The sequence below is a fragment of the Xiphophorus couchianus genome, chromosome 13 (assembly GCF_001444195.1).
Source record: "Xiphophorus couchianus chromosome 13, X_couchianus-1.0, whole genome shotgun sequence".
NCBI lineage: Eukaryota > Metazoa > Chordata > Actinopteri > Cyprinodontiformes > Poeciliidae > Xiphophorus > Xiphophorus couchianus.
Window position 1 is genome coordinate 6628750 of NC_040240.1, and position 21599 is coordinate 6650348.

Below are 21599 nucleotides of genomic sequence, written 5' to 3' on the forward strand. Positions count from 1 at the left end.
TTTCATTTTTAGGTATTTCCGCAGCAGTATTATCTTGTTGTCATGATGGTAGTTTTTAACAAGCCCACATGCAGAACACAAGACAGGAGAGGTAGGATCAGTGTTAAATGATTTAATAATGATCACACAATTATCAGCGAGAATCAGGATGGTCTGGTCCAGGGGCAAAGACAGTGACGGCAACAATGGTTCACTACGAGGAAAGAGCAGAGTGGTGAGTTCAGGGGTCGTGGGAAGAAAGGAAATCTTTCTGGGAAAAACAGGCTGATCTTACTTGTTGCAGATGAACGGAGTCTTGGAGGGGAAACAAAGTATGTCCGGGGTCTCGGTTCTTGGTGGGTCCAAGAACAACGGAGGAGTGCGGCGGGCAGCGGACAGGTAGGCTCGGGTGCAGCGGAGAGACGGAGGAGTGGTACGGCCGCCAGCCGTGGGGGTCCAGGAGATAATTGCAAAACAACGGAGAGGTGAGTCTGGGAACTCGGGCAACCTGTGGATACTTTCCACGGCGTCACGAGGGTGGTTCATAAACCAGGAATTCAACCGGGATCTCATCAAAGGATCACCTAAAAGGCAACGGAGTAAACAAAGATAATTACTAGAATGTTCAAGACAACTAGAAACACAGAGACGGGCTCAGGGGGCTCAGAGGTACCGTGACTGGCTAACACTCAGGCGACGCTGGACTGGCGGCCAACTCCTTAAGTCTGCGCCGCTGATGAAGATGATCACGAACAGCTGCGGATAATAATGCACCGCACTCCAACCGGAACCTGTCGCCATCTGGTGGTAAAAGGTAATAAGGGTGCACAGGAACTCCCACCATGCAGCCAGAACCCCGGAACCTAACAGTACCCCCCCCTCAACGGTCGCCACCTGGCGGCCTAGACGAACTGGAAGGCAACGAGGAACGATAGTCGGAGATAAGGGAAGGGTCTAGGATGGAAGAACCAGAGATCCAGGATCTTTCCTCCGGACCGTAGCCCTCCCAATCGACGAGGTACTGCCAGCCGCGACCTCGCCGACGGGAGTCCACGATCCGGCGGACGGTGTATGCAGGATGACCATCAATGTCACGGGGGGGTGGAGGGGGTTCGGCTGGAGGGCAGAGCGTGCTGGTCTGGACAGGTTTGATCTGGGACACATGGAAGGTGGGGTGGACGCGGAGGGAGGCGGGCAGACGGAGACGGACAGCAGACGGACTGATTATGGTTTCAATGGGAAAGGGACCAATGTATCGGGGAGAGAGCTTCTTGGAAATGGATTTGAGCGGAATGTCACGTGAAGAAAGCCAAACCTGTTGACCTGGGATGTATATGGGTGCTGGTCTTCTCTTCTGGTCAGCCAGGCGCTTATTTCTATCTGCAGTGTGGTTGAGGTTACGGATAATGGTGTTCCAGACTTTCTGACAACGGCGGATGTGATGACGGACTGAGGTGACTGAAATATCCTTTTCCTCTGAGGAAAGAAGAGGGGGTTGATAACCAATGGAAGCCTCGAACGGGGACATACCGGTAGCTGCTGAGATGTGGCTGTTGTGAGCGTACTCCACCCAAGGGAGGAATTGGGACCAGTCAGAGGGGTTGGTGGAGGTGAAGCAGCGGAGGGTGGTTTCCAGGTCCTGGTTGAGCCGTTCAGTTTGACCGTTGGTCTGGGGGTGAAAGCCGGAAGAGAGTGAGATAGATGCGTTGAGAGCCGAACAGAAACTTTTCCAAACCTGAGAGATGAACTGAGGACCTCGGTCAGAGAGGATGTCTTGTGGGATGCCATGGAGTCGGAAAACGTGTTTGATCAGAAGTTGAGCGGTTTGAAAAGCTGTGGGTAACTTACGGAGAGGAACGAAGTGGCAGGTCTTGGAGAAACGGTCGACGATGGAGAGGATGGTGGTCATGCCCTTGGAAGGAGGTAGGCCGGTAACAAAATCTATAGATATGTGAGACCATGGCCGATTGGGGATGGGGAGAGGTTGCAGGAGACCAGATGGTGGTTGGGGAGAGGTTTTATTTCTGGAACAGGTGGTGCAGGCTTGGACATACTCACTGACATCTTTATGGACAGAAGGCCACCAAAACTTGCGGTTGACGAGTGCAATGGTACGGCTTATTCCGGGATGTGCAGAGAATTTTGAGGCATGGATCCAGTGGAGAAAACGGGCTCGGACTGAGACAGGAACGTAGAGCTTGTTGGGTGGACAGGTGTCGGGTGCAGGTTCTGTCAACTGAGCTTGTGTAATGATGTCTTCGATCTCCCAGGTAACGGTGGCGACTGTACAACTGGGAGGAAGAATAGTGGCAGGGGCCTTCTCGGAATCATCAGATGAATACAGGCGGGAAAGTGCGTCAGGTTTGATGTTACGGGAACCAGGGCGATATGAGATGGAGAGATTGAATCGAGAGAAAAATAGTGACCAGCGTGACTGACGTGGGTTGAGCCTCCGGGCAGACTGAAGGTAGGACAAGTTCTTGTGATCGGTCCAGACCAGCACCGGATGCTCTGCTCCCTCCAGCCAATGTCTCCATTCTTCCAGGGCTAATTTTATAGCTAGTAGCTCCCGATCTCCCACATCATAGTTTCTCTCTGGAGGTGATAATCTGCGGGAAAAAAAGGCACATGGGTGAGTTTTATTGTCGCGAGGAGAGATCTGGGATAAAACCGCACCAACTCCGGTGTCTGAGGCGTCGACCTCGACAATGAACTGTCGGGACGGGTCTGGCTGAATCAGGATGGGTGCGTTGGCGAAGAGGGCCTTGAGGCGTGAGAACGCCGCTTCAGCCTCCGGAGTCCAACTAAAAGGGATCTTGGAAGAGGTTAGTGCAGTTAGTGGTAAAGCTGTCTGACTGTAGTTTCTGATAAAACGGCGGTAAAAGTTTGCAAATCCGAGGAAGCGTTGGAGCTGCTTGCGGGTTTCGGGTGTGGGCCACTGCAGTACTGCCTGGATCTTTTCCTCCGTTGGCCGTACCTGTCCGCCCCCTAATATGAAACCCAAGAAGGAAATTGACGGCTTGTGGAACTCACACTTCTCAGCTTTGACAAATAGTTTGTTCTCGAGCAGTCTTTGGAGAACCATGCGAACGTGGCGTCTGTGTGTCTCTAGAGTCTGTGAATAAATGAGAATGTCATCCAGGTATACGAAAACAAAGATGTTCAGAAAGTCTCTTAAAACATCGTTTACTAGGGCTTGAAAAAATGCAGGCGCATTGGATAAGCCAAAAGGCATCACGCAGTACTCAAAATGGCCAGTAGGTGTCTTAAATGCAGTCTTCCACTCGTCACCCTTGCGTATGCGCAGAAGATGGTAAGCGTTTCTCAGGTCGAGTTTGGAAAAAACTGTAGCACCGTGCACCGGTTCGAAGGCAGATGATAATAATGGCAGGGGATACTTATTCTTAACTGTAATATTGTTTAACCCTCTATAGTCTATGCAGGGTCTCAGGGATCCATCTTTCTTCCCTACAAAAAAAAATCCAGCTCCCAGAGGGGAAGATGAGGTGCGGATTATACCGGCTGCCAAAGACTCCTTTATATATTTTTCCATAGTGTCTCTTTCAGGTCGAGAAATATTGTATAAGCGACTGGTGGGTAACGGAGCCCCCGGCAGGAGATCTATGGAACAATCATATGGACGGTGAGGAGGGAGAGAAAGAGCCTTGGACTTACTGAACACAGGAGCGAGGTCGTGGTATTCAGAGGGGATTGTGGAGAGATCGACCGGGTCCGCCTCCTGAGGCTCAGCCGGCGGAGGACCTGGGGGAACAGCTGAGCGGAGACAAGATGAGTGACAAGAAGTGGACCAGGATTCTAGGTGTTTTTCGGTCCAGTTTATTTGTGGGTTGTGAAGTTGTAACCAGTGGAAACCTAAAATTATGGGGGAATTGGCTGATGAAAATACAAAAAATGAAATAAACTCACTGTGGTTACCAGAAATGATGAGGTGGAGTGGTTTGGTTTTATGTGTGATGTGTGGCAGCGTTTTTCCATCTAATGCTGTGACTCGCAGTGGAACAGGTAGTGGTTCGGTCTCTATTTTCATCTGTTTCACCAGGGAGTCGTCGATCAAATCTTGTTCGCAACCAGAGTCGACTAGGGCGGATAAAGAAAATGACTGGGTCTGAATCAAAATGGTTGCGGGCAACAGTAAGCGAGGAGAGTCTCTTTCGCTGGGATGGTCCGCCAACCTCCTCGCTGCTACGGGCGGACCGGGAGGTTTAAACGAACCGGACAGTTGGCCAGAAAATTACCCGGGGAACCACAATAAATACAAAGGCGGGCTGAAATGCGCCGCTGGCGCTCCTCAGGAGTCAGGCGAGTCCGACCTAACTGCATGGGCTCGGGTTCCTGAAAGGCTCGGGGCGGAGAAACTGCCGAGGGGGAAGCGGAGCCACCGCGGTGTCTAAATGGTTGGCTCCTACGACCCCAATCTCTCCTTCGGGACCGGATTCTGTGATCCAGTCGGATGGTCTGGCTAATTAATTCCTCTAGGGTCCTAGGTTCTTCAAAAGTAGCCAGCTCATCCTTAATGTTTTCATTTAACGCGTTATAATATGCGCTCTTAAGCGCGGCTGGGTTCCAGCCTGTCGCTGCAGCCTTGATGCGGAAATCAACGGAAAATTCCGCCACAGTTCTATTTCCTTGTTTAATATTCCACAACTCTCTGGAATTAAATGACTGGTCAGCATCTTGACAAAACACCTGTCTGAACTCTTTTATGAATTCATCAAATGAACAGCCATAGCGTGCTGGATCTGGGAAACGAGCTTCGGCCCATAACAAAGCTTGTCCCGACAACGAGGACAGGACGTATGCAATCTTGGAGCTGTCGTAAGGGAAGCTTCTCGGGGAGTGATTGAACATTATCGAGCATTGAAGGAGAAAACCATTACATTTTCTCCGGTCACCTGTGAATCTTTCGGGTGTAGGTGGACGGACCTCAGAAAACGTGGATTGGATCTCCGGAGCTGGGTTTGAAGCTAGAGCTGAGTCAGAAGCTGGAGCGGGATCTGGAGGAGAAGTTTGAGGGGCTGAACCTCGAAGGAAACGGGTTAATTCAGACACTTGTTGGTTCGTTTCAGTTTGGATTCTACTTAACTCTCTTAATGCGTTTTCATGAGTTTGCAATGTAGATTGTTGTTCGGCTAAGGCTCTCCGGATTGCGTCTGCTGGGCTGATTTGTTGGCCTGAGTGTTCTGTCATGATGGTAGTTTTTAACAAGCCCACATGCAGAACACAAGACAGGAGAGGTAGGATCAGTGTTAAATGATTTAATAATGATCACACAATTATCAGCGAGAATCAGGATGGTCTGGTCCAGGGGCAAAGACAGTGACGGCAACAATGGTTCACTACGAGGAAAGAGCAGAGTGGTGAGTTCAGGGGTCGTGGGAAGAAAGGAAATCTTTCTGGGAAAAACAGGCTGATCTTACTTGTTGCAGATGAACGGAGTCTTGGAGGGGAAACAAAGTATGTCCGGGGTCTCGGTTCTTGGTGGGTCCAAGAACAACGGAGGAGTGCGGCGGGCAGCGGACAGGTAGGCTCGGGTGCAGCGGAGAGACGGAGGAGTGGTACGGCCGCCAGCCGTGGGGGTCCAGGAGATAATTGCAAAACAACGGAGAGGTGAGTCTGGGAACTCGGGCAACCTGTGGATACTTTCCACGGCGTCACGAGGGTGGTTCATAAACCAGGAATTCAACCGGGATCTCATCAAAGGATCACCTAAAAGGCAACGGAGTAAACAAAGATAATTACTAGAATGTTCAAGACAACTAGAAACACAGAGACGGGCTCAGGGGGCTCAGAGGTACCGTGACTGGCTAACACTCAGGCGACGCTGGACTGGCGGCCAACTCCTTAAGTCTGCGCCGCTGATGAAGATGATCACGAACAGCTGCGGATAATAATCCACCGCACTCCAACCGGAACCTGTCGCCATCTGGTGGTAAAAGGTAATAAGGGTGCACAGGAACTCCCACCATGCAGCCAGAACCCCGGAACATAACACTTGTACCTTTGTCTCTTTGCTCTTTATGGATTCATTTAAATCCTTGTATTTCTTCTTCTCCCTGTAATACTTAGTTTTCATCGTATTCACTTGTTCAGTGAGATTTTTAATGCACTCTTGATCCCTCTGCCTGTTTTGAGTTAGTGCCTGTATCTGACCATTTAAGGACTGAATTTTCTCCTTCAGCCTTTTCCAATCAAATTCTGTGCGGTAAAAACTTCTTTCCTTATCCATGGCTTCTTGCTGTCGTCGTAAGTCTTCTTCCTGTAGTTTTAAGCTTTCTTGCTGTTGTAAGGCTGGGAGCGTTGAGTGGCTCTCGGCCTGCTTCTTCAAGGGTTTTCCCTCCTGGAGAGCTCTTGCCTTCTGATATGACTGATTCTTGTGGGACCTCTGGTTCATTATCTCACTTTCTAACTTTGGGATTGTCTTAAAGTTCAGGTTTTTGTTTTGTCTGTGAGACTCATCTAGCTTTTCCTTGAGTGAACCAATGTTCTGATTTAGATGCACAATTTCTTCCTGAGCTGCTTTCAACTCTTCCTCCACTGCGGGTCTACTCCGATGCTTCTTATCTATTTTTTTAAATCTTTGCATGAAATCCAGAATCACGACGATCATTTCATCTCTACTCATTTGTTTAATTTCGCATTCTGTTAAACAATAAGTGTTAATTGGCAGCATTTTGGCTGTCCGACTGATGTATCACTAAAGCTACAAAAAAATGCACTGTTCAATCCAATATGGAAAACCCAACGTCCGAGCTGCTGCTGCTTGACTTCTGCAAGTTTGATTCAGACGCTGGATATTCAAGGCATCTGTTCCTTGTGATGTCATAAGGGACAGATGCCTTGTCCCTTATGACATCATAACACTTTGGCATCATCAGATTACATCAGTGGAATAATGTCATGTATGCCATGTTGCCAGGCAACAGCAAAGCCAGCTCATTTTCCACCATATTCCTGGGAGGCTTACTGTGTGAAACGATTCTAAAATTCATTAACTCTTATTTGAGGAATTGTTTAAGAGAAGTAGTACTGCTCAGCACGCCACGCTGCCAGAACTCTCTATTCCTGGGAGGCTTACTGTGGAAACGATTATGAGTCTTACTTCCGGCGCCCACCGGACGTAGCGGCATTTTACTGTAATTTGTAGGGTTTTTTGTTCATCTATATTCATGATAGAAGTTACATCTCTCTTTTCAGTTACTGTACAATGTTTGGTAAAACTTGTTCACGGAGACGCCGTCTGCCATCAGAGAGCTGCTCAGTTCAGAGGACAGTTTGTGAGTTTAATCACGGGGAGCGACAGGAACACAGCGTTAAGTTTGGTAATGGAGTGACGGTGAATTAGCAGCGCTGCTAGCAGCTCGTCTCTCTGAAGAACCGACTTTAACAAAGAGAAAAGCAGAGAAGCTGGTCAGAGTTCTGAGCTGCAGGTTTGTGCCAACAGTGGAAAACAGCAGAAATACATAATATTAGCTTGGTGTGATGTGAATTTGAGTTTTCATTTGGATTTAAAAAGTCATAAAGTTCATGATCTGAATCTTTATCATTATGTTTGGGCCAGCAATACATTTCTATAGTACAAAAAATATATATATCTGGGTTTATTTAGTCCATCACAACCAGAACGTCGAGGTTCTCCATTGCTGAGTGTCGCTGCAAATAAGCGGAGAAAAGACCGCAGCTGTCCGTAACCCGGAGAATCTCCCCACTGGACCTGAACCGAACCGAACTGAACCGAACCGCACATTAATCTGTTCTAGAGAACAACTTGCCACTAGAAAGGGCCGTAAGATGCCCCTGTGAAACTCGGGTAACTGCTGTGCTCTAATAATTAGACCAAACTTAATTTGTGGCAGCAACAGGTGTGTTTTGAACGTGCTCCCGAAACCAAAAAGACAGTGTTTCTGTGATAAGAGGTAGTTTTCATAGCCTACCGACAGATAAGGAAACAAAAAGAATTTGGCTAAAAATTCTAAACTTGGAGAGAGAACCCAAAATGCTTTATGTGCTCGTTTCATTGTGTGGACAAAAAGCCAATGGAAGAAAACCCTCATCTGCATCCGAAGCAATTGAGTCAGTGAAGTAGCTAGATATGCTAACATTGAGTGAAATAAATGAAATTTTCATATTCAACATTATAAACAAACAAAAAAAAGCTCCTTGAATAGAAAAGAAAAAGAAAACTCAGTTAAACTGATTACCACAAAATGATGTTGAGCAGCAGGTCCTGTTACAAAGTCTACATCTCCACCTTAGTCAGTATAGGTACCTTCCAGTCCGATTTGGCGTCCATCAGTAGGCCACCTTCCCGGCTCCCCTGGCTTGATCAATCTGCAGCCACAGACAATTTCCCTCCTCCCAGATTTCTTTGGGTAGCATTTTAGCAAACCGGATGCCCAGTTCTTTGCAATAAGTGGATTTTTTGGTCTTCTTCCAGATTTCTTCCTTCAATAATCTTCGTGTAAATAGCACAATAACGTTCTGTGTTTGTTCTCCATCCTTCGTCCCAGTCGATGAACAACATGCACGTCCCCCTTCAGCCTTGATGCAGATTCAGGAACGATGTGCTTCAGAGTACATATGACTAAAGTCCTGATGTCTTCATCTTTCTCCATTTCATTCTGCACCTTTTCTCTGAGCCTCTTCTTAAGACCAGCATTCTCCTCTCGTAGTTTTTCACTTTGCTTTTCCAGCTCTTTACCTTTTGCGGTCCGTGTATTTTCAGGCAGTTAGTTTCTTTTGTTTAAAATGAAAAATGAAAAAACAAAAATAGACTAGTTTTTCGTTTATTAAACCAAAATCGGATGACGGCCCGTTATCCGATTTCCCATTTAGTGAACAAAACGAAAATAGAAAAACCGGATAACGAGCACTCAATTTCGATTTTCATGACAACATTTTTGACAAGATATCTGACCCGGAAGTTCTCTCTGTCCGGCTTACACAGGGTCCCTATCACACATAGACTTTATACAAGCTGCAGAAAGACGATCTGCCAAGCGCAAGTCAGTTTAAGTAATGCTCCTGTGAGAAACAAACAATACCGGACACCTGGCCTCCGAGAAAAATGGTTAGCCTGAGTTTTTATTTTGAAAAGCCAGAGCGCGAGGGCGAGGCTTTCCACACCATCCTGCAATCATAACTCCCTCGTCTCTGGACCAGCAAGATGGCGTCCATTGCAATGTGCAACCAGCACCGGTAAATAGAGGTAAGTACCCTATTAACACTGGCATTACCAAACTGACGACTCTGATGGCTCAAATTAGCATCCCTTCTTCAATTGTAAATGTGGCCATTGACCGTCAGGCCAGAAGGTAGGAGTGTGAATAGTCCATGTTGGGGGTGGGTCCGATCTATGATGGAGGCAGCTCTACAGTAGACTCTCCTGTAGGCAATGCTCTTCAGTTTAGTTTTGAAACATACATGAAGTGTTTTTGGAGAGATGTGACCTTTTGCAGCTGATCCATGATGTTGTGCTGCATTATCCAGGTCATTTTGCCAAATGTACATAGAGTTTGCAAAACATACAATCTGTTTCAAGAAATATGCAAAGGTTTTTCTAAAAGAAATTAGTAATGTTTTTCTTTTAAATAAAGTGTTTAAATTGTGTTGATCCACCTCAAAAAAATCATGCAAAAAGTGTAAGCAAAAGAAATCTGGGAGACTTTGCACATGCAAATTTGCATGCAGCCTTTTGTGCTGTGGAGGATAAATAGGTGACTGCTTCACCTATTTAGTTCACAAGAACTAATGGCATTTATTTCAGTCGTTATCTTGCGGGGGGTGACCAAGGTTCCATCACTATGTGACAGCTGGTCAGCAAACCTGGCAAACATGATTGACATGGCAGCACTGAATGCACATGTGCTTTATCAGGCATGCATTGGGGTGCAGGAGAGACGGGTGGACTTCCTGGTTGAGCTTGCAAAAGAGTTGGGTAACTCTCGTGTGAGTGAGAAGAAGGCACACAAGGAGAAACTGCTTCGGCAACAACCTTCCACACCCAGCTCAGGCAAAGGGCGAAGTGTCAGGTCAACCATCGATGCAGGATGCGTGTCCGAGGCCGAAACATCATCAGTGACCCCTCACACCCCCACCATGGACTGTTCTCCCCGCTGCCCTCTGGAAAGAGGTTCCGCAGCATCCGGTGCAGGTCCACCTGGTTCCGAAACAGCTTTTTCCCACTTGCCATTAGACTGCTGAACTCTTAACTGGACTGCACTCAAAAACTGGTCTCCACTTTATACCTTGCACATGTACAGAGCTAAATAACTTCTATTTTACTGTCAGTCCTGCACTTTATATTTTATATTTAGATTTATATTCATATTTTATACTGTATTTTATTTTATTCTGGAGTAACCTCACAACATTGGAACCTCAAACATTGTCCTGAGCCGTATGCAACAAAATTTTGTTCTGTATACACCCTGTGCATGCAAAATGACAATAAAGTCAGTCTAAGTCTAAGTCTAAGTCTAAGGAACAATTGTGCAACTGTGAGATGCGTTGAGGCCATTAACAGGGTAATTACCAGGGTAATGGCCTTATTTACAGAACAAAAGCGCCTGCTAGCTAAAATCCTTCAGGTCAGTCGACCCGTCTCTGGACTCCAAAGGTAGAAATGTTAAATGACCTTTCTCTGGTAATCCCAGTGTTAAACGTTCCCCCATGTGGGTTAAATGAACCTGTTTAGCCTACTGACTCCGGTCAAATCACAATTTAACTGAGAGAATAACTGAACTGAAATGCAAAGCCACCGAGTCTCCCAGCAGAGCTAACTGTGTCAGCTCTCTGTCCTAATGCTAACTCTCGAGTCAGGAAGCACCGAGGCGTGGAGATGAGACGTAAAAGCACCGCATCCGTCTGTTCCTTAAAAGGGTTGTTGCAGTGCTCTGTCTTTCCCACTGACTGCATCAGACAGAGGGAAATGGAAAACTTTATGTGACATCATGCTAGTCCGATGGGCACGGCAAAACATTTATGACTTCATAATTATTGTAACGTTAGTGCCCGTGTGACGCCGAGATGCGGTCGTAAACATGAGGCAGCAGCAAAGGAGCTGCGCAACACCGCTTCTGGTGACATGCAGCCCCATGCGGGCGCGTACCGGCGAACACGTCTGATCGGTTGTCGTCTGTATTAATGTTAAGAGTTCTCAACTGTTGTAGCAACCAGATCCTACAGATGTTTCCTTGGCTAAATGTGGGTTTATATTGAATACTGAAACACTAGTTTGTTGTTAAATTTGCACGTTTCTCATCCTGCGGAGGCAGACTGCAATCCACTGCTAAGTGCAGACTACAACTTCTGTGTATCACCGCGGTCTGTGGCCAGTCGTACGAGCATTAATAATAAATCAACAATAATTAAAAATAAAAAACAATCCTTGAACCAAAATGTCAAAAAAAAAGAAAAAGGCATTACTTCATTTTGAAACGCATGCGCCACTTGGTTTCATCGCTTTCTTCCACATTTTCCTGCCCCATTTTTGGACATGAATAGGCATCCAAGAATGTTAATCCTCATGAAAATGCAAACTCTTTTTCTTCCATTTAAGACGGGTTCTCTGCGAGACGCCACGCCATGAGATAAAACGTCATAATATTACATGTCAAAGTAAATTCTGACCCACAAAGTGCTATCTATCTCTTTGCTGTGTCAGTCTAAACCAGTGGGTCTCCAACTAGTAAGAGCAAGTAGCATCTTAGTAAATACTAATTTCTTCAAGTGAGAGACAGATTAAGCATGCAGTTTGACAGGAGTTTTACTTTAAATTTTTGGGGGCCTTCTATAAACTGCATGAAGACCTAAAAATCAGAAGAGTTCTGATCCTGACGTCAGTAGCGTAGTTGGTAGCACTGTTGCCTGGCAGCAACAAGGTCCTGAACTCAAATCTCAGTCTTTCTGCATGGACCTTGTATGTTCTCTCCGTACATTTGTGGGTTCTGTTTGGGCATTGTTAGATAGGTTTACTGCTCACTCTAAATCAGGGGTGGATAATCCTGGTCCTCAAGGGCCAGAGTCCTGCAACTCTTAGATGTCTCCCTGGTCCAACACACTTGAATCCAATAGCTGAATCAACTCCTAAGTGCAGTCAAGTTCTCCAGAGTCCTGCTAATGGCCTCATTATTTGACTCAGGTGTGTTGAAGTAGAGATGCATCTAAAAGTTGCAGGAGACCGGCCCTCGGGGCCTGGAGTTGCCCACCCCTGCTCTAAATTGTCCCCATGTCCATTGTGAATTTAAACATGTCACATATTCTATAAATAAATATAATAAATATTGTCCTTCCATCATTGCTTTGCTAATAGCAACTAGCAAAATGACTAAATCGCTGGACACATTTACCAAATTCTACTTAACTTCCATCTTGTTATGTTTTTCCCAAATTATTCTTTAGACTTCGAAGGCAAGTAGGGCAGAAGATATGTGGCAACCATGCTGTTTTCCTTATTCGCTGTTACACAGTCCTGTGTATAGACTCCTGGGATTTCTTGAACAATTCTCCATCTGCCTTTTCTTTCAAGAGTTTCCGTTTATGGCAAATACTATACTTGACCAACTAATCTTTTGGGTCTGTTTATTCTTAACTCTGTTAAGTAGTTATTTGTCTTGGGGTTTACATCATACAATACCAGTGGTACTTTGACAACTAGTGAACTCTGCGCTTAACATAGAGTTTTAAAATTGGCATGCTTATGAGTCTGTGTTCGAGACTCTTATTTTGAAGCAAGAAAGGAGGAAGTTTTCAAGTTTTTCTGTTGTGTTGACAAAGCTAGCTAGTAAAAGCTGGGTTTGTTACCAACTATAGACAAGAAACTGTGATAGAGTGATAGACAAGGTAGAAATGGTTTGCTAGCATTTGCGAGTGCCGTAAATAGCTAAACATAAGCTTCGGACTGTGATAAAGCTTAGCTTCATACCCATCTGTGCTAAGCTAGGTTTTTTGTTTGTTTGTTTTTTTTACTGTCCGGACTACATTCGTTTACTTCTTGTTCAAACTCTAACATGGATTAACGGATCAGACCTGGTCTGTATTGTTGTAGAGTGAGCAAGGATTCAGCAGAACATAGTTTTTATTTCACAAAAAGCTTCATTTCAATTCTTTTATGTCATTTAACACACCAATAACCAGACAACCATGAAATATACAATGTAGAGAATAGCTAAAAACGGATTGCTCTACTCTGAATTCAAATTCCTTAAAACACACTTTGTAATCTGTGAATCTTTAGATTTATTTGTGAAATAAAAAAGGAGGAGTCCTAATTTTAAAGATTGGCTTTTACGCTTACTATCTAAGCCGAAGCGATTATTGCCTCTCTGCTTTTTAAAACTCAACCTTTACAAAAATGCACTGTGAGAAAAACCCCCCCAAAAACCTGCTTAAGAGAACACAATGCAGAACAAAGCCAATCTCCAGCCCCTTCCACTACATTTGGCTTGTTTGGAATGGCAGCCAATGCCATCATAGGCTGGGACATTATCCTAATGCAGGGAGGCGAGCAAGATAGCTAAGCTTGCCCATTTCCATTTTAATGGTGGCCATCTCGAGGTTAATTTGGTTATGATGCGGTCAAGGCGGGCATATGCGCTGACACGTCAGAAGACAAATAGTGGTGCTGGGACGATCTATGAGGTGGGGGGGTTTATCTTCCCACCAAGGAGGTAGTTACTGGTACACTCACGCCCACAAGTGCATGCTCACACACACACGCACACACACACACACACACACACACACCCCAACAGCCATAAAAACCCCACATTTGGTTGTTTGAAGTTTACTCATGGGGCAGGCTGTAAGTAACAGTGAATAGCTTTGTTGTTGCTCTATAAACCCTATGGGGACCCACTTATTAGGCCAGAAAGTAATCCACATCTGCTCATATGAGGTGCTTATTTTCTATGAACATTGCCCCCTGTGGACTGCATATATGCATTCTTTTATGAAGAAAAAAGAGCTGAATGCAGTTTTTCTATGTGATATGGAGACTTATAATAGAGTTCTAATTTAATGGTGAAAAGTGTGGTCTGTTCTGCGCACAATGGCAACTCCAACCCCAACGGAACTGCTTCTTTTGCAACAGCTTTTCATTTTTAACATAATCTTCGCCAATTCCAGACGGTAGGCTTACTCCTAATAACAAAGCCACAAACTTCATATTTTTTTGTCCAGGGGCCTAACATTTTTTTTCAAAATCCTAACTTCAAACAGTCGACTTTTGTTATTCCCTTCATGTGTTCGTCCTGCACAGCATAAGCCACTTCTCTTATTGACCGAAAGTGCAGGAGGCTCTTAACATCGTCGCCTTTTTGTTCAGCAGCAAACTGGGATCACTGATGAGTGGACAAATCAGAGACAGAGAGGGATAACAAATCAGAAAGAAAAGACTGAATCTTTTCTTTGGTATTTCTTAATACCAAAATGCTGTTTCGGTATTAAGAGAATAAGATGTTAGGATTATGTTTGTCATGGTGACATGTCTTTCCATTCATAGTCTCTGCAGGGGATGCAGGCCTACAACTGTCAGACATGATGGTTTCCCAGGGCAAAGACTTTCTGCACATGTGGTGCCTCTTAAATTATCTTTTTTTCACCTGTGGATCTTTTCTACATTTTGCTATTTAACAACTGCAAACCTTTTATCAAGATTTTATATGTGATAGACCGACAAAGTAGCGCATTATTGTGACGTGGAAGGAATGGGAAAGTGGTCGATGTTTTGTTTTTGTGCAAAGTTTTTACCCTGTTTCACCTGTTGCCCCTAAATTAAATATAATGAAACCAATTGCTTTCAGAAGGCACCTTTTTAGTAAATACAGTCCAGCTCTCAGTAATTGCTGGTGTTTGCTCACCATCCAAGAATAGAAAGAGTATGGCACTAATCAGAGAATCAGTCAAGGGGACTATGGTAGCTTTGGGGGGAGTTGCAAAGAGTCTTTGCTTAGGATGGAGAAGCTGTCTGCAAGGCAGTTATTAATTGTGGACTCTATAAATCTGGTACATTAAAGAGTGGCAAGAAGAAAGCCATAAGAAGTCCTACTTGTAGTTTCTACTATAGCACTAGTTGTGTAGGTGACACAGAAGACATTTGAATGGTTCAAACCAAAACAGATGGGAACTTTTTTAGATGCATGCCAAATGCCTTCTGTGGCGCAAAACCAACACTAGGTTGGCTTAACAATGTGAAAACACTTAACTTGTATTAATACTTTTAAGGGGCCCCACACATGTACACACAAAAAACCAGCCTGCTAATGTTCATAAACCCATATTTTTTGCAAACAGTGCTGATTTAGTGGCCTCTCATGAATGTCACACCTTCAAAATCTCCTATCCCATCCAACCTTTCCCTATTCAGTCACCCTCATTCTCTGCTGCATTATCTCTTACTGCTCTGACATGTGCTTTCTCACATTCCAGCACTTCTTGCTCACTTCCTCCCTACATGCATTAGATATGATGTAAAGCACTTTGAAATGCCTTTGCTGCTGAAATGTGCTAGACAAATAAAATTTGATTGATTGATTGATTGATAGATCCTCCAAATCTGTTTCTTCACATGCCCATACTTACCATCGGCCTCTATCCCTCCCACCACCCCAAAGCCCTGTCTGTTTCGCTGTCCTTTACTCTCTTCCTGTCTGTTTCCTCCTCTTTCCCGCCTTAGTGCGGCAACAGTGACCGCCGATTTATCAAACTGTCAGGGCGCACTAGCTCCGCTCTGTACACCCGCTGCTAAACAACTGTCTCTGCAAAGCAAACAATAGCAGCCACACAAAGCCTTGCGCGCACAGTGCACGCACAGGTAAAGTCCTGGAGTTCTGCCCGAGCAAGGTGACACCATCTCTCTGTACGCTCACTTGGCAGCACGCGCAGCAGACACGGCAGGAGCAAAGCGGATGCTGCCAGCGACACAGTGGGCTGGGCACTGCACAGCATATCTGTTGAACATCCACAGACGTTGGGCATAAACAACATTGCGGTGAACGCCAAGTGAACAGGACCACAAAAACATGCGGTGGGATAAAATATTAAACACTGAAATAAGACAGCAATTACCTTAATTGCTGAAGCAGCATTTAGGTGCTACTCCATATTCATAATGGCACACCTGTGCAAACATGAGCCAAGAAACTATAACCTTCTTCTTTGCTGGTGGTCTAGCAGGGGCTAAAACAGCATGGCCAGCAGTCTCTTTATGGGGGGCTTTATGGTTTGTCAGTGGGGTCAACTGCTGGATGGGCTTTTCCCAGCAGATTTACACTGAGGAGCTTTAGAGTAGGTCACAGACTCTCAGCAGTTAATTTCATAATGCACCTTGGGCGAGGCTTAAATAATTCAACCAGGGCTGGAAGTGAAGGATCTACTTAATCAAAGGCTCTTGGCTTTCAAAGAATGGCAAGAACTACAGAGCCTCGGTTACCTCACTTCTCATCCTTTGATGGTGAAATACTTTCAGGGCAAAGACTAAAGTTATGAAGATGTAATGCAGCATTCTTCTTATTGTTGCCAATTAGGAGCATGGCCTCCGGCGCAAACATAAATGCATGTTAAGTGAGCTCAGATGGGTAATGTAGAACTCAAACCGAAAGAGATTTACAGAGAGGATATCGATTTTATCAGCTTGAGCAGAATACGTATATCAAAATGAGCGGCTTGATCCAGTGAGTGGTGTCGTTGCTTTTGTTGGCCTTTTTGAGTAACCATGGCGACGTAATTAGCGAAAAAAAACGAACCAAATTCAAATCAAAACAAATTCTAACTGACACAGTTTTGTGTCAGTTGGACTCAAAACAGAGATAGAACTTTGTCTGCTCCTCCGTCTCACACGACGGTTTTCAGAGAGGATTAATTACCATAGCAATAGAGGAGAGCAGAGATGTAGAGAACTACAGAGACGGTGGAACAGTCAGTTCCTAGAGGAGAGCAGAGCTGCCACCTTACAGGAACAGTAAGGCCTTAACTTAAGTTAAGTGTTAAGTCAACTTAACACTTCACTTGTGTTAGGTTCCTGTGTTAACTACAGGAACTTAACACAAACACATGGCAGAAGAGCAAAGGAAGTAAGTTCCATATGACTCATGAAAGTTGATGCACCTAAACTGACAGCCACTTTGGACTGTCAAAATAAGAGCAACACATACCCAACAAAATAAAACCCTTCCTTTTTTTCCACAGCAGGTATTTGCTGTTTTGGGTGTTATATGACTGGTTTAACCCAACCACTGTCACACAAGGGATTAGTGAGGCCTTTTCAAATGAAGCTTGCTGAAAATTTCAAAACAAAAGCCTGAACATTCCTCTCAGGTCACTTGGAAAGCAAGGCTAAAATAAGGCGAAAATCCTTATGTTTTTTGAACAATAACAATATCTGTTGTTAATCTGTTGCTAAGAGACGAGTGCGTTTTCTGGTGACAAAGTGCCACGAAGTAAACAAATGATTTTTACTTTTGCAAAATTTACCAACTATAAATTTCTTGTGTCTAAGCAGATAAGCAGTATTTCAAAAGAGCTTATGTTGTATAAACAATAATATTACTTATTAAGTTGATGTTAAGAGATGAGCGGATTTTTTTCTGGTAATGAACTGCCACGAAGTATAAATCTGATTTTTACTTTTGTGTTGAATGTTTTTTTATAACATATTTACCGCCAATGACACCCCCTCCCCAACCTCCCACACACACACAAAAAACATTTTCACTTTTCTGCCAAATTCACCAAATGCACAATTCTTGTTAAGTAGTAAGTAGTATAAGATAAGTAGTATTTCAAACGCAGAAGAAATCTTTTATTTTTTGAACAATAACAATGTTTGTTGCTAAGAGATGAGCGGGTTTTCTGGTAACGAAGTGCCACGAAGTAAACATCTGATTTTTACTTTTTTACATTAACACACACATTAGTAGTGCACTGCCACTCTCCTCCCCTCCCGCTAGCAGTCCAGCAATAGCCTTTTCTCTAAAATGAGTTTTTTAGCTATTATTTGATTTATTAGCCATGTTTTAGCACACTGAATGGAGAAAGTCAATGTAAGACAACATGCTAGTGATACCCCACATGCCACTTGTAACACTTAGGCTAACATTAGCCTTTTGGCTCATTTTAGTTTATAGGCTACACAAATTTTAACATGTTGAATGGAGTAAGTCCATGTTACTCAACATGCTTATGACTCTCCACATGCTATTGAATACATTGTAGCTTACTTTAGCATTGATGCTAATTTTTAGCATCAAAACTCTGGGTTCCAATCCAGCTGGCACACTTTAGCAGGCCCCGTTTAAATTTCTTGGGAAATTTTCTAGTTGATAAGCTGTCATCCTATTATTAAAAAGTGCCTTGCAAAACATTTTTTTTACATGTTTGAAATTTCTATGCATTTTGTTGGCACTGACATTATGCACCAGTGAACACAAAGTTGTGTATTATACATATATGTAATTTTAAAGGAAAGTATCTATCCAGAAATGAAAATCTCAGATTTGAGGGATGCATTTGCGTAAGGGGTGTAAAAGTACCTGCAAATCATGGCTTGGTATGTATATTAATCAAGAAAAATAAATAAAATGTATTTATTTTCTTTAATTTAGTCAACAGTAAACAGAGTTCTGAAATTAATCTGATTTCGTTGTTTTCTAATATATAAAAATCTTATAGTGGAAAGAATAGACATGGTTCCATTTGGCTGGATTTTTATTAGTGAGTAAGTCAGCAGTCAGAGCAAATGTTTGTATTGGTAATTGAGAATAGCCACTTGAACACTGTCAATATTTATGTTTAGAAGTTTTAAATAGAGGTTTTTCTAAAACCACGTTGGAGTTTTCAGGTCGCGTCAACCTAGTTTACCAGCTGCTCCTGAATGCAGCACGAGCAGCTGTTCAGAAGTTCCCTCATTAGCGGAGATTCCTCCCACTGACCATTCCTTTCATGGGAAGAGTTCGGACTGATTTGGTGGGACAGATTTCCTTCAGTACCAGTGATATTTACATTTCGCTTTTGTTTATTTAAGGTGAGTAATTCAGTCAAGTGCAGAACGAACTGTTAGCCCAAATTCTTGCTGTTGAACGCGAAAAGGTTTTGGTTCGATCCACCCTTCTTTATCCGTAGAGCTGCATGGGAAACCTTAATGTTCCAAGATAGTAGTTTAGTGATAGCTGGGGAGCTTCTCCGTTTTACTTTATGGTCACTTTTTAAAGTTTCACATAAACATTATGTATACATTAAGACATTTATTACAAGGCTGTATTTGTTTGGTGCGCGTGCTAACAAAAATACAAATTACTAACCTAGTAATTTGTATTTTTAAAAATTATTTTAATTACCTTTTCTTGTTCTATCACATAAAATCTCACTGAAATATAATATACAATCCCATTGAAATACACCGATTTTTGTGACTTTATCCTAAAAAAAAAAAAAAAAAAAAGTAAGGAAGTTTAAGACAGGCAGTGCGAAGCACGCCTTGTGGGTTCACTATAATGCAACAACACACAAGCTTTAATCTTTCAAAATGCCCTTTCCCTTTTGTTTCCTTTTTCAATTTGCACGCCAGGTAGCCATTGTAAGACAATTTATTTCTTCTCATGTTTCAATTTAATCATGAAACTTATTAATACCAACTAAGTTGCTTTGACCTCTGCAGTATTATTTTGTAGTATTACCCAATGGACCCAATCACGTACAAGCTTCACAGTCAACCCTGACCTCCATCAGTGCCAACCACCAGGATGAGCCATTGATTGGCATTTGTCTGACAGAGGCTTTGTAATGAAAGAGATGATGAGGGGATTATTGACCAGACTGTGTTTATGAAAATCAGGTGGATGTGAGGCTTTACCTGGATATTGGTATTGACCTGAACGTAATTGCTGGGTGGAGACCCGCTTGCAGAGCCTATTCAACGTCTTTAATGAAAAATCAGATAGCGATTGCTCTCAATTAGAACTTTTTTTCTGCTTTTGCTCTTTTCTTTCATTACTGATTAAAAATCACGATTAAGAATACAAAAAAGGAGGGGTCATTAGAATAAGAGTAAGTTCTGCAGGGTTTAGTTAGTTGCGTTTGAGGAGCGGGTAATCTGGCGATGTCTGCCGCTTTTATTTGGCTTCACATCTGCTTCCGTTTTTTTTTTTTTTCAACTTTTTTTCCCAGCTTGTTTTCATTCAACAAGCTGCCTAAATATATTCAAGTTGTCAGAGTTCAAGCACTCGCACATTAGCATCTTTTGGAAGAGGTCAACCACATATGAAGATCTGGAAAGTGACGGCTGAGAGGCTACTGTTGACTTTTTTTTTCTTTTTTGCTGAGACAGGCCCCCAGGAGTCAACAGCACCGTGATGGATACACTCTGACTCGAGATGATATTATCCTTATGCTGCTGCTTGTGATGCCATGCTGAAACCACATCCACTCTTCATCCTCCCAGGAGTGTATTGTCATTGCAATTTTTCAGCTTTACTTGCAAAGAAAAGTTAATATTATTTTGTTTGCGTGTGTGTGTGTGTGGGGTGGGTGGGCGTGTGTGTGTCACATGTCTTCCAGCTGCAAGCTAGAATTCACTAAAGGCCTGATGTGTCTTCCTTCAAATGATAAAAGCCTTGAATAAAGCTGGAACAACAAATGCCAAATTTGCTTGTGTGCCTTACCAGGGATTAACCATGTCCAAGCTTAATTTGTGGCTCCTTTCTTCTCATTTTTCTTCTTAAAGAAAATATTTATTTCAGTTGTAAGTAATTCTCAGACAATTGTTTTTCTTGTCATCTTGTTTTCATGCCTGCTGTCTTAGTACCTGGTAATCCATGCAGGTGTGTCGGACATGAAAAACATTTCGGAGAGAAAGTTTGGATGGATTTAGAGCTTTGGGGATTGAGCTAGCCATTAGAGACTGTGGACAAAGTAGCACAAGTTCTCAAGTTTCACAGTAAATAAATTAGGTGGATTTCACTTTTTTTTTCTCAAAAATAGTCTCAGATGAACATATTTTAAAATTGTATTTTATTTATTCGATATTTCATTTATGCTGTCTTTTAGTCGATCATTTGCATTGTGTTTGAGCACATTTCTTTCACAGACATGTCTCTACAGTATTTGTAACAAATGCATATAATTTCAACAGGATAAGATGGTAAATGTTCAAAAGAGAAGCTGCATCCATCTGGCACAATAATAACTTAAATGGCAGAGGAGCCATCAATAAGGAGGTCTGCCCAAAGGAATTACACTTCACTTAGACTACTGTATTTTTTTTTATCTATTCAAATACATTGCCTTTCAAATAATTCATACAATTTTTTTTCACATGCCCAAATGTGAAGAGGAAGGGAAAGGACTTATTTTATACATTTCTTTACAATGTCTTATGCATTTAAGACAATGTGGCAATCCATTTATAATTGAGGTAACTCAGTACCTTATAGAACCAATTTTTGTAGCGTCTACAGGTGCAGGTCCTCTAGACAGATGTATGCCGATTCCGCTCCTAAAATTGCTCAAGAATGGATGAAAAGTATCTGTAAAAATCCATTTTCAGTTGCATGTTCTTAACTGTATTAAGGTGCCAACTGTACAATCTTCCGGTGAATATGTTTCAA

The 21599-nt window shown here is 43.3% G+C and overlaps 1 protein-coding gene and 2 long non-coding RNA genes across 3 annotated transcripts in view; 1 reads left to right on the top strand and 2 right to left on the bottom strand.

Moving 5' to 3' along the window:
* The window catches only part of csmd2 (CUB and Sushi multiple domains 2), a 264361-nt gene that overhangs the window by 13412 nt on the left and 229350 nt on the right, over window positions 1–21599 (top strand). The window lies entirely within an intron of this gene.
* Window positions 98–415, bottom strand: LOC114155938 (uncharacterized). The gene is made up of 2 exons (XR_003597869.1): window positions 275–415; window positions 98–193 (listed from the first exon to the last, which is right to left on the bottom strand). It is a non-coding gene; the product is annotated as an uncharacterized LOC114155938 (long non-coding RNA).
* On the bottom strand, window positions 5241–5558 carry LOC114155937 (uncharacterized). Its single transcript, XR_003597868.1, has 2 exons — window positions 5418–5558; window positions 5241–5336 (listed from the first exon to the last, which is right to left on the bottom strand). It is a non-coding gene; the product is annotated as an uncharacterized LOC114155937 (long non-coding RNA).